The 12,334-nt window shown below is 38.7% G+C and overlaps 1 protein-coding gene across 4 annotated transcripts in view; it reads left to right on the top strand.

Annotated features, from left to right (window-relative positions):
* LOC126353929 (uncharacterized protein C2orf42 homolog) overlaps positions 1 to 12,334 on the top strand; it is a 250,331-nt gene that overhangs the window by 82,448 nt on the left and 155,549 nt on the right. The gene's annotated exons all lie outside the window — the stretch shown is intronic.

Genomic DNA, 12,334 nt, shown 5'->3' with positions numbered 1-12,334 from the left:
TTCATTTACGAACAGGAAATAGATGATAGTAAAATACTTAGAAACTATGTGTAAAATTGTGGACATATACTTTTACAATAACTATAAGCATTCAGTTGTTCATCAGTCAGTAGTTTTGCAAATCTTGGATCAGAGCCAAATGTGGGAATTCAAGGCATCAGTAGGGTGTGGCTAAATAGAGACTGTGCCTTTGATCTGTATCAAGTGAACAACCTCAAATTAATATGTCCCTCCCCTCTGACTCAGACATGATGTGACAAACTATGCGCAATGGAAATGATTGGGAAATTAATGGCCCTGGTGAATTAGTTGTGGGTATGGTCCTTGCCAAAATCAGTAGTAGTAAATGGAGCTATGGGCATAAGCTAAGCACTGAATTCAAAGATAGGTCACTTTGAACAACATTTATTCTTCCAGAATTCAAAAGGAAAACCAAAACATCATTTATCAATGAAATAATGACTTCCCAAATCAAACAGATGTGAGAGAAAATTGGACATCAGAATCTGTTTGTGCATTCAATTAACATAAAAACAACACTTAGTGGCAAAGTCTACAGGAAAGGGAGGAAAAAAGCATCTGGTACTAAATTTGCAGTGCACCAAAATAAATTAAACACATGATCTGAATTGGGCATGATGATTGCATCAAGCATTGTGGGGTGAAGAAAACACATGGAGGCACCCCGAATACCTGAGTAATGAGTGAGCCATCAAAAACAATGTAATTCCTTACTGCAGAAGCCAAAGTTGAAATCATAACTGAAGATGAAATGCATCTTTATAAATGCCCCCAGGAGAGACAGCCGAAGGATCACAGTAAAGTTCACCGAAGATGAGTCCCCAAGAAAACCCGCTCCTCAGAGCTCTACACTGAGAAGTGGAGAAGTTACTGAAATCTGTCTGTGTGCCAGTTTGTAAGACAAACGTGCAGTGGGATGTTTTGTAATAAACCGTGACATCTTTCCTCTGAAAAGTTTATTGATCCACTAGCCAGCTGTAGATTTTGTAAGTGAAACAAAATTTTAAAAGTTCAGTACAGACTCCCACTATCGAAAAAGGTTGTGGCTCAGACCAATGCAAGCAAATCCATACTTCTCTTTCTTGGGAAAAGGTGCATTAACTTCCACTCTGTCTACTTTTTTAGGCACCATTAATTATATTGTCTCCCACTGTGTGTGATAGGAAACAGTGCAACAACCTCTATGCTCAGGCATCAGAAAGGGGTGCTGGCACCTTTTCAAACAATGGACTGAATATTCTGAAAGTTTCACACGCATGCAGACTGGTTGTCCACTCGTAGTCTCTCCTTTTATGATTAGCGTCCAGCTTCTGCCCAGCAAGCACTACAGAGGGCAGTTTGTTTGGCTAGGGTAGAGTGTAAAGAAATGCACGGGTCATCTACAGTTTCAGCTTTTCCTTTATTCCACACTGCTGCAGCTATTTTTTACAGATCATTTGTCAGACGCCTGTGCAGTTTCTGTGAAAAATCTCCCCATTTTGCCAAAGTGGTGCCCTGAACACACAGCCCGTGAACTAGTGACCGACCACTGCACCTGGCTCCAGGGAGCAGGGGAGCTGCTCTCTGCTGTGACAATGCTCTTAGAGCTTGAGAAAGTTGATCTCAGTTGTGGCTGCACCTTCCACTCAGTGGGCCACCTAATGCTGCAAAAGCTTGCTGAAGCCCTGCTAATTTACCAACCTAGTACAACATGCAAACCCAGTACCAAGTTAATCAACTATGTCCCAATTTGCATATAAAATATTGTATAACTTAATCCAGAAAAAAGCAAAAAATGAATCTAATTATTGTATGGTCAAAGAAGGAATTATATTCATGAAAATGAAACAGCGGAGCTTTACAGGACAGAAAATACTATAATGTGAACTGTAACTCTTTCATGTGTGTATCGGTGATTTGGAATGAATCCTCTTCTTGGTTCCACTGTGTTATCTAGCCATATATCGTCCTTTTGAACCAAAGCACTCACATTCATATTTGAAACACACATACTTCATTATATTAATATGTGTTTAATGGCTGATTTGGAATGGATCCTTTTCTTGGTTCCACTGTGTTATCTAGCTGTAAATTGTCTTTTTGAACCAAAGCAGTCACATTCATATTTGAAACACACATACTTCATTGTATTAATATGTGTTTAATGGCTGCCATGAATACAAGAGACTTTAATGTAATTTTGGTTAATTTCGCATTGGTGGTAACAGGTCACATCTGTTTACGGATTGTATTTTGATAGTTGGAAAAGTGACAATTTTTGCTAGGCATTGTCGCTTTTCAAGTGGAGAGGCACAAAGTATAAGCATGCTTTTTAGTTTTAACTCTTTCTTCCAGGGCACGCTCTACTGAATATATAATGGCTTAGTGCAGATTTATTCTTGAATTTTTTTGTGATCATATTTTGTTATTGTTGCTGTACATAACTGATGTCACCATATGACATTCGTGATGTACCAGTTAGCAGAAAAACTTCATGATCAGCGTGAGTGGATCAATATTCAGTTACATGTCTGTAAGCAAATGTTTTTAATTTTGCCCTTAACATAATACATTCTGGTTCTTTTCTTGATCCCATCTGTGTACATTAAATAACTTCGAGGGAAATTGGTGATGTGCTGCAGTTTAAACAGTTTTCAATATTAAATGCAGCACATTATAGTGCTGACCAACTGGAAATGGAATCACCAACCTGGCAGTCATTCAGAAATGTTTTCTGTTCATTAGATTACCATGTAAGGCCCCACAAGGTATCCTAATACAGAAGGAACAGTATTGACATACTTGATGAATTACTCTGATTTACGTTTTTGTTACTTCTGTAAAGTACTCCAAGCAGATACTAGGTTGGTACTCCTAACATTAGCATAAATATTTTATTGTTTTTGTTATCTGCCTAAACTATTACTCTGTTTTCAATCTGTTGTTGAAAGCAGTCCTACTCTTCTCCAATGAATATCATTGTTGTTACAGTAATGAAAAATATTGATTAATCTTTCATTGTCCAGGCTAGTTTGAAACGCCATTATACTTCTTTTTTGTACTTGTTACCACAACATGTAAGTTTACAAAAAAATTATGTTCCAGTGTTTGATGTTAAGTCACTTCTGGAATTTCATCTTTTTAACATTCATAATCAATGAGCAGGTCAATGAATGACTGTCCAAAACTGAACACACTGAAACAAATGTAAAAATATTTATTTACTGCCACATGATACTTTTGAAGATTTCTGACTGAAGACATCATGGAGGCTCTTACCAAGCCTGAACAATTTATATTTCGTTAGGTGGCAAGTTCTGTTAATAGTCCAAAAAACTATGCATTAATTACGTACAGGGCATTACTCGCTGCTACTAAGAATAATATGTGAGAGCTTCCACCCTCTTTTGTTTTGTGGTTCTGGATGTAGTCTAAATAGAAGCATATTTTTACCAATGATTTAAAAATCATATAAATTGCCTTACTTCATACAGTTTACCCTAGAGAAATTTTCATTACTAAAATAATTAATACACATTCCATGTATTTCTCAGTAATTCATGTTCCTTTTTAAATGTTAATTGAAGAAGCCCTACTTCCTTGGAGACGCATTTAAGCAGTATTTGTTATTGATCTAAACTTTGATTTTTAATACAATCTTTAAGATAACTTCCATGTTATTGATGATACAAGGCAAAGTCAAACACATTTTTGTAATAAGCTAACTTGGTACTTTGTCAGTATAGGTCAGTGTTGCAGCAAAAGTTTATTAGTGGTGACAAAATTTTTAGAGCATATGGTATCTTTAACTTCAGTTTGGTGCAGAATTGTTGAGAATATTTTAAGTTCAAATTAAACAAATCCCTTGCTATAGAATAGGTTGTGTGTATAAATCAGCACAAATTTAGAAATCACCGCTTGGGTGAAAATTTGCGTGCCCTTTTCTCACATGATATCCTCAGAACCGTGGATAGCAGGTGAAAGTGTTTGATATGGTTCCCTGCTGCAGACTGTTAACGTAGGTCCAAGCATATGGAACAGATTGTAAGATATGGTCCAAGCATATGGAACAGATTGTAAGATATGTGAGTGGTTCAAAGGATTTTAAAGGAATAGACAAGTTTTCATAAAATACAAGGGTATAATCAGGAGTGTCCCAGGAAAGTATGACAGGACTGCTCATGTTATATATATAAATAAACAATTTGATGGATAGGGCAGATAGCAACATCTGACTGTTTCCTGAAGACACTGTAGTGTACAGGGAAGTATTGTTATTGAGTGACTGTAGCAGGATACAAGATGACTTTGATAAAATTTCTCTTTGACGTGGTGAATGACAGCATCCACTAAATGTAGAAAAATATAAGCGAACACAAATGAATTTGAGGAAAAAATCTTGTAATAGTGTTCGAAAATAGTGTTAGGGGATGTGCTGTTTGACACAGTGTGTAGGCATAATGTTGCAAAGTGGTAAGGTCAGCTTCAACAATGACAAGTTATTGTCTTTGGGTTATTGGGAGAAATCTAGTAAAGTGTAGCTCATCTGTAAAGGAAAAATCAGGTAGAACGCTTCTGCAACCCATGCTTGAGTACTGCTTGAGAGTTTATGATCCCTATCATATTGGATTAAAGGAAGACCGTGAAACAGTTGAGGGATATACTAGATTTGTTACCGCCAGGGTCACTCATCATGTGAGTATTACTGAAACTTCATTAACTCAGATTGGGATTGAAGACTATGTTCTTTTGCAAGACATTATTGAAAAAATTTAGAGCAACGTATGCAACTGATTACAGAATAATTCTACTGCCACCAATGTATATATATCATAAGGACCACAAAAAGAAGATAAGAGCAATTAGGGCTCTTGCAGAGGCTTATAGTCAGTCATTTTTCCTAACTCCATTTGCTACTGGAACATGAGAGAGAATGATTAGTAGTGGTACAAGGTATCTCCACCATGTACCATAATGTAGCTTGTGGAGTTTGCATGTAGATAGATATATATGTTGCACAAATTTTTAACTATTAAGTTTTTCTGTAAATTAAAACTTCTTCACCAGAAATAACTACACCACTAGAGTCAACAAAAGTAAATTAATGTTTGAGAAAAAAACCACCTGTGAGCTATTTTGATATTTACTAGGTAATAGTTACCCAAAAATAAATAGTGAAAATAGGAAAAAAAGTTATTTAATCTAGTAGTGATATCAAATCTAGTGGAGATCCCCCAATTTATGTTTCAGATGGTTCTTATTACAGTAATTGGTTGTTGGTTTGATTCCCTGTGTCTCTGATAGTCTCAGGGTACTGAATAATAAACTCATTTACAGTGCATAATGATGGCTGACAAACATTTCTGACTCTTAGTTTGACTATCTATACCTTATTACCTAGAGAACTGGATTCACATTTGGGAGGAAAATGACTCACATTTCCATCCTGTCATCCAGATTACCTGTAAGTTTTTCCTGGGTTTTCAGAAATGTTTTAAGATGAATGCCAAGGTGGTTCCTTTGAGAAAGACATGGCCAATTTCCTTCCCCATCATTCTTTGATCTGAGCCTGTGCTTTATCATCAGTGACTTAATTGTCAGTAAAATGTGAAACTATATTCTTCCTTTTTTCTTGGCCTTTCTACAATTTGGGAAGTTTCAACTTATTCATTGTTATATATGAAGAAAAATGTTGGCGGATTAGAAAGGTGCACTCTCTCAAAAATATGTTTTGCTCATGTAGCTACACTTGATACATTCCTTGTCAAGTGTTTCATTGCCTGTTTGAAGCATTGATATATACAATTACACTCTTTACCACTTTACTTATGTTTGTGGTATTATGGGAGCCTCAGAAGGTTTTAGCTATGCAGGATAGATACAGAAACTGAGACATGTGTATTCATGATTTTATCCTATGTTTTCATCTTTAGTAATTAATTTAGCAGCTCAATCAATAAGTGAATTTTCTGAAATTTTTAATTCCACTAAGTCTTTCTCAGTTTCTTTAAACCAGCTGGGCTTCGTTTTTCGGTTATGGAAGAAGTCAAAGATTTGTTTAGTTAATCTGTTGGAATTCATTCTTAGAAGATGACCATAAAAATTTATTCTCCTTTTTCGCATAGAATCTGAAAGTTTTTCAATTTTCTTGTAGAGAGTTTCATTTTTGATGTATATAATATTATTGTCTTGAAATTTTGGCCCAATGAATTTTCTTAAAATTGCTGCTGCATACAGTGCTTCTGGCTTAATCACTGTCTTGTAATGTGTAATTTTGGACCCCCATGAAAGGGATTTTTTGTTGTATGTATTTTTTGTTAGTTGGAAGGCCAATTCAAGTTAATTTTTCCGGGTTTCCGTCGCTTTGCTTTCCCCAGCATTCCAACTAATCCATTCTCCTAGATATTTGAATTCTTTTACTATTTCAATCTTCTGTTCTTGAACTTTGAGGTATTTACATGAGTGCTTGATGTTTGTCAATATCTTAGTTTTTTCAAAGGAGATGTGAAGACCAATTTTAGCTGCTTGTTTCTTTAGTTCAAGGATTTGCTCCGGTGCTTTTTCCATTGTTTCAGCAAACAGGGCCATATCATCTGCAAAAGCAATGCAATTTACTTCAAGGTTCTTCTTTTTGCAACCCAGTCTTATACCATCTTAATATTTGTGTTCCATTCTTTGACTACTTTCTCAAGCGCACAATTGAACAGCAACGGTGAGAGCCCATCATCCTGTCGCACTCCCGTTTTTATTTCAAAGGGTTCCGATAGTTCGCCCATAAATTTAACTTTCGAAAATGTATTTGTAAGGATCGCTTTTATAATATTAGTTGTTTTCTTATCCAAACCCATTTCATCCAGGACTGATAGCAGAGATTCTGTATCAATCAAATCATATGCTTTTTTGAAATCAATGAAGGAGATTACGTGTCTTTGCCTTTGATTTTTGGTATGCCATAATGTTTTTGAGGTTTAGTATTTGTTCCCAACATGATCTACCATTTCTAAAACCTCTCTGGTATTCCCCGATTTGCGGGTCCAATTGCGGCTCTTGCCCTTTTCAAAAGGACTTTAGAAAGAATCTTGTACATTATATCCAGCAGTGTTATTCCTCTGTAATTGTTGGGGGTCTGTCTTCAAACTTTTGTTGTGGATAGGGTGGATGAGAGCTGTACTCCATTCTGCTGGGATCTCTTCTTCTTTCCAGATTTGATTGAAAACACACTTTAGGGATGTAACTGCATTTTTGTCAGCCTTTTTCCATAGTTCGGCCACTATTTGATTTTCTCCGGATGCCTTGTTGTTTTTAAGTTTTGAAATGACCTTCTGTAGTTCTTCATTCGTCGGTGGTTCTGAATCCGGCTTCTCACGGTTGTTTGGGATGTATTCAAATTTTTCAAGGATGGGTTCACAATTCGAGAGTTTCTCAAAGTAGCCTGCTAGTATTTTGCAGTTATCCTAGTTTATTGTGCAACAGAATGAAAGACCAAGCCATGAAGTGTTTTTTAATTGTGTTCAGAGATCGTTCAAATGCACCCCACCCCACACACGAGGAATGTCTCAGAGTGGCGTGGAGTAGAAAAGGATGGCTAATCTCCAGCCCGTCAATTTGCTGTTGCTAAAGGAGAATCTGGAACCTGAATTTCATGTTTTATGTGAAACATCTAACTCAGTTGATATTTTCATACAAAACTGATGAATACTTAAAAGTATCATATAATTAAAGTAGACAGTTCAGGAAAAGACAGACTGCAACTTAGTGTAAAGAAGATGTCTGAAGTTGCAGACAGGCACAATTAAAAAACATTCACATATAGGTTTCGGCCACAGCATTCATCAGTAACACACACACACACACACACACACACACACACACACACACACACACTCCATATTCACATATACACAAGCAAGCACCTTCACACACACATGACCACCAAGTACAGCATCTCAGGCCGGAATGCAACATCATGTGGGATGCAAGCAATATTCTGGAGGGGGTGGACCAGGTGAAGGGGAAGGAATAGTAGTGTGTGGATGGGAAGAGAGGCAGACCCAGTTCATTGATGGTCTGAACTCAGGGCCAAGACATCCTATCTTCATTCCTTCACAATCTCAACACCTTCTCTCCCATCTGCTTCACAAATATTCATCAGAGTGTGTGTGTGTGTGCGCGCGCTACCTTTCTGGATGTTGACCTCCTCCTCTCTGCTGGATCCACCCTCACCTCTGTCCACAGTAAACTCAACAAGACCTGAATTTTCCTATTCACACCAAAAATCCCTCCCATATAGCCTAGGTACCTGAGGGTGTCATATCCACTCCCTTGCACAGTTTTCTAAGGATCTCACAAGGTTTGCTCCCTTCATGATCCAATACCACCCTGGAATGGAGCAACTGAACCATATGCTTTGCTGGGGCTTTGATACCTATTATCATGCCCTAAAATGAGGAACATCCTACCTGACTTCCCACCTCTCCCAGAGTGGTGTTCTGTTACCCATCCAATCTCCACAACATCCTAATCGATCTCTATGCCACTCCCAATCCCAACTCTTAACACAAGGATCATACCTCAGTGGAAGACCTAGGTGCAAAACCAGCCCAATCCACCCACCCTGCACTTCCTGTTCCAGTCCTGTCACATGTTTACCCTACCACATCACAGATCTGGCCATCTGTGATAGCAGCCATATCATTTACCACCTCTGCAGGAATCATTGTACAACTTTTTACACTTTTTATATTGGTGTGACTACCAAGCAGCTGCCCACCCAGATGAATGGCCACTGCCAGATTGTGGTCAAGAGCCAAGTAGATCATCCTGTGCACAGTGTGCAGCTGAACATAACACACTTGATTTCAATGGCTGCTTCGCTACCCGAGCCATCTGGAGCCTTCCATCCACCACCAGCTTTTCTGAATTGCGCCGATGGGAGCTATCCTTACAACGCATGCTCCGCTCCCGTGATTATCTCGGCCTCAACCTATGGTAACATATTGCCCCCACACTCTACCCAACAGTTTCCACCCCTTCTGTCCTATCATCTCCTCCCCATTCTCATCTCCCACCCTGTGTATTTCCAGCCCTCTGCCAACACTTCCGCCAATCTTTCCCCACTCCTATCCTTTTTTTGTTTCCCTTTTCCCCACCTCCATGTCCAACAACCTCCTCATGCTGTGCCTGTTGGCAGTCTATTCCCTGCACACTCCACAAGACAGCATTTGCCTCTCTTCCCACCCGTACACAAATATTCCTTCCCCTGAAGAAATTGCAAAAAGGTGGGAATTTAAGGAGATGGGACCTGGATAAACTGACTAAACCAGAGATTGTACAGACTTTCAGGGAGAGCATAAGGGAACAATTGACAGGAATGGAGGAAAGAAATACAGTAGAAGAAGAATAGGTAGCTCTGAAGGATGAAGTAGTGAAGGCAGCAGAGGATCAAGTAAGTAAAAAGACGAGGGATAGAAGAAATACTTGGGTAACAGAAGAAATATTGCATTTAATTGACGAAAGGAGGAAATATAAAAATGCAGTAAATGAAGCAGGCAAAAAGGAATACAAACGTCTCAAAAAATGAGATCGACACGAAGTGCAAATTGGCTAAGCAGGCATGGCTAGAGGACAAATGTAAGGATGTAGAGTCTTATCTCACTAGGGGTAAGATAGATACTGCCTACAGGAAAATTAAAGAGACCTTTGGAGAAAAGAGAGCCACCTGTATGAATATCAAGAGCTCAGATGGAAACCCAGTTCTAAGCAAAGAAAAGAAAGCAGAAAGGTGGGAGGAGTATATAGAGGGTCTATACAAGGGTGATGTAATTGAGGACAATATTATGGAAATGGAAGAGGATGTAGATGAAGATGAAATGGGAGATACGATACTGCGTGAAGAGTTTGATAGAGCACTGAAAGACCTAAGTCAAAACAAGGCCCCGGGAGTAGACAATATTCCATTAGAATTACTGACAGCCTTGGGAGAGCCAGTCCTGACAAAACTTTACCATCTGGTGAGTAAAATGTATGAGACAGGTGAAATACACTCAGACTTCAAGAAGAATATAATAATTCCTATCCCAAAGAAAGCAGGTGTTGACAGATGTGAAAAGTACTGAACTATCAGTTTAATAAGTCACAGCGAATTCTTTACAGACGTATGGAAAAACTGGTAGCAGCCGACCTTGGGGAAGATCAGTTTGGATTCCGTAGAAATGTTGGAACATGTGAGGCAATACTGACCCTACAACTTATCTTAGAAGAAAGATTAAGGCAAGGCAAACCTATGTTTCTAGCATTTGTAGACTTAGAGAAAGCTTTTGACAATGTTGACTGGAATACTCTCTTTCAAATTCTAAAGGTGGCAGGGGTAAAATACAGGGAGCGAAAGACTAATTACCAATATTGTATAGAAAGCAGATGGCAGTTATAAGAGTCGAGGGGCATGAAAGGGAAGCAGTGGTTGGGAAGGGATTTAGACAGGGTTGTAGCGTATCCCCGATGTTATTCAATCTGTATATTGAGCAAGCAGTAAAGAAAACAAAAGAAAAATTTGGAATAGGTATTAAAATCCATGGAGAAGAAATAAAAACTTTGAGGTTCGCCTGTGACATTGTAATTCTGTCAGAGACAGCAAAGGACTTGGAAGAGCAGTTGAATGGAATGGGCAGTGTCTTGAAAGGAGGATATAAGATGAACATCAACAAAAGCAAAACAAGGATAATGGAATGTAGTCGAATTAAGTCGGGTGATGCTGAGGGAATTAGATTAGGAAATGAGACACTTAAAGTAGTTTTGCTATTTGGAGAGCAAAATAACTGATGATGGTCGAAGTAGAGAGGATATAAAATGTAGACTGGCAATGGCAAGGAAAACGTTTCTGAAGAAGAAAAATTTGTTAACATCGAGCATAGATTTAACTGTCAGGAACTCGTTTCTGAAAGTATTTGTATGGAGTGTAGCCATGTATAGAAGTGAAACATGGACAATAAATAGTTTGGACAAGAAGAGAATAGAAGCTTTTGAAACGTGGTGCTGCAGAAGAATGTTGAAGATTAGGTGGGTAGATCACGTAACTAATGAGGAGGTATTGAATAGGATTGGGGAGAAGAGAAGTTAGTGCCAGAACTTGACTAGAAGAAGGGATCGGCTGGTAGGACATATTCTGAGGCATCAAGGGATCACAGATTTAGCATTGGTCAGCATTGAGGGTAAAAATCATAGAAGGAGACCAAGATATGAATACACTAAGCAGATTCAGAAGATGTAGGTTGCAGTAGGTACTGGGAGATGAAGGAGCTTGCACAGGATAGATTAGCATGGAGAGCTGCATCAAACCGGTCTCAGGACTGAAGACCACAGCAACAACATCCACCTTTGCCTTATGAACTTTTGATTCTCGACTCAACCCTTCCCCTCTCCCTCTCTCTCCACTTAGCAGAGCACACAAGCTCCCATACCTCATTGTTCCGTGTGACCCATATTTCTGTTCATTTTTAACCTATTTGTATGTAATTTTAGGTGGTTTCATGCAGTTTCACATATTTTTATGTGGTTTAATGCAGTTTCACATACTTAAGTTTTTGTGCATATTTTTATGTATCTACAAAGATTCCAAGACTTACCAAGCGGGAAAGCGCCGGTAGACAGGCACAATAAATAAAACACACAAACACACACACACAATTTCTAGCTTTCGCAACCGAAGGTTGCTTCTTCAGGAAAGAGGGAAGGAGAGGGAAAGACGAAAGGATGTGGGTTTTAAGGGATAGGGTAATTAGTCATTCCAATCCCAGGAGCGGAAAGACTTACCTTAGGGGGCGAAAAAAGGACAGGTGTACACTCGCGCACACACACATGTCCATCTGCACATACACAGACACAAGCAGACTGACAAATGTCTGCAGACTGACAAGCAGACTGACAAATGTCTGCTTGTGTCTGTGTATGTGCGGATGGATATGTGTGTGTGCGCGAGTGTACACCTGTCCTTTTTTCCCCCTAAGGTAAGTCTTTCCGCTCCCGGGATTGGAATGACTCCTTACCCTCTCCCTTAAAACCCACATCCTTTCGTCTTTCCCTCTCCTTCCCTCTTTCCTGAAGAAGCAACCGTCGGTTGCGAAAGCTAGAAATTGTGTGTGTGTGTTTGTGTGTTTTATTTATTGTGCCTGTCAACCGGCGTTTTCCCACTTGGTAATTCTTGGAATCTTTGTTTTTAACATATTTTTCCCATGTGGAAGTTTCTTTCTATTTTATTTTTATGTATCTATGTGTATTTTTTTATATCTGTGAGTGTTTCTGAGTGTCTTTATGTATTTTTTTTAACTGATCTTTACAC

This window comes from Schistocerca gregaria, chromosome 3 (genome assembly GCF_023897955.1).
Source record: "Schistocerca gregaria isolate iqSchGreg1 chromosome 3, iqSchGreg1.2, whole genome shotgun sequence".
Lineage (NCBI taxonomy): Eukaryota > Metazoa > Arthropoda > Insecta > Orthoptera > Acrididae > Schistocerca > Schistocerca gregaria.
The sequence above is the reverse complement of the archived record's forward strand: the minus strand, read 5'-3'. Positions and strand labels throughout refer to the sequence as shown.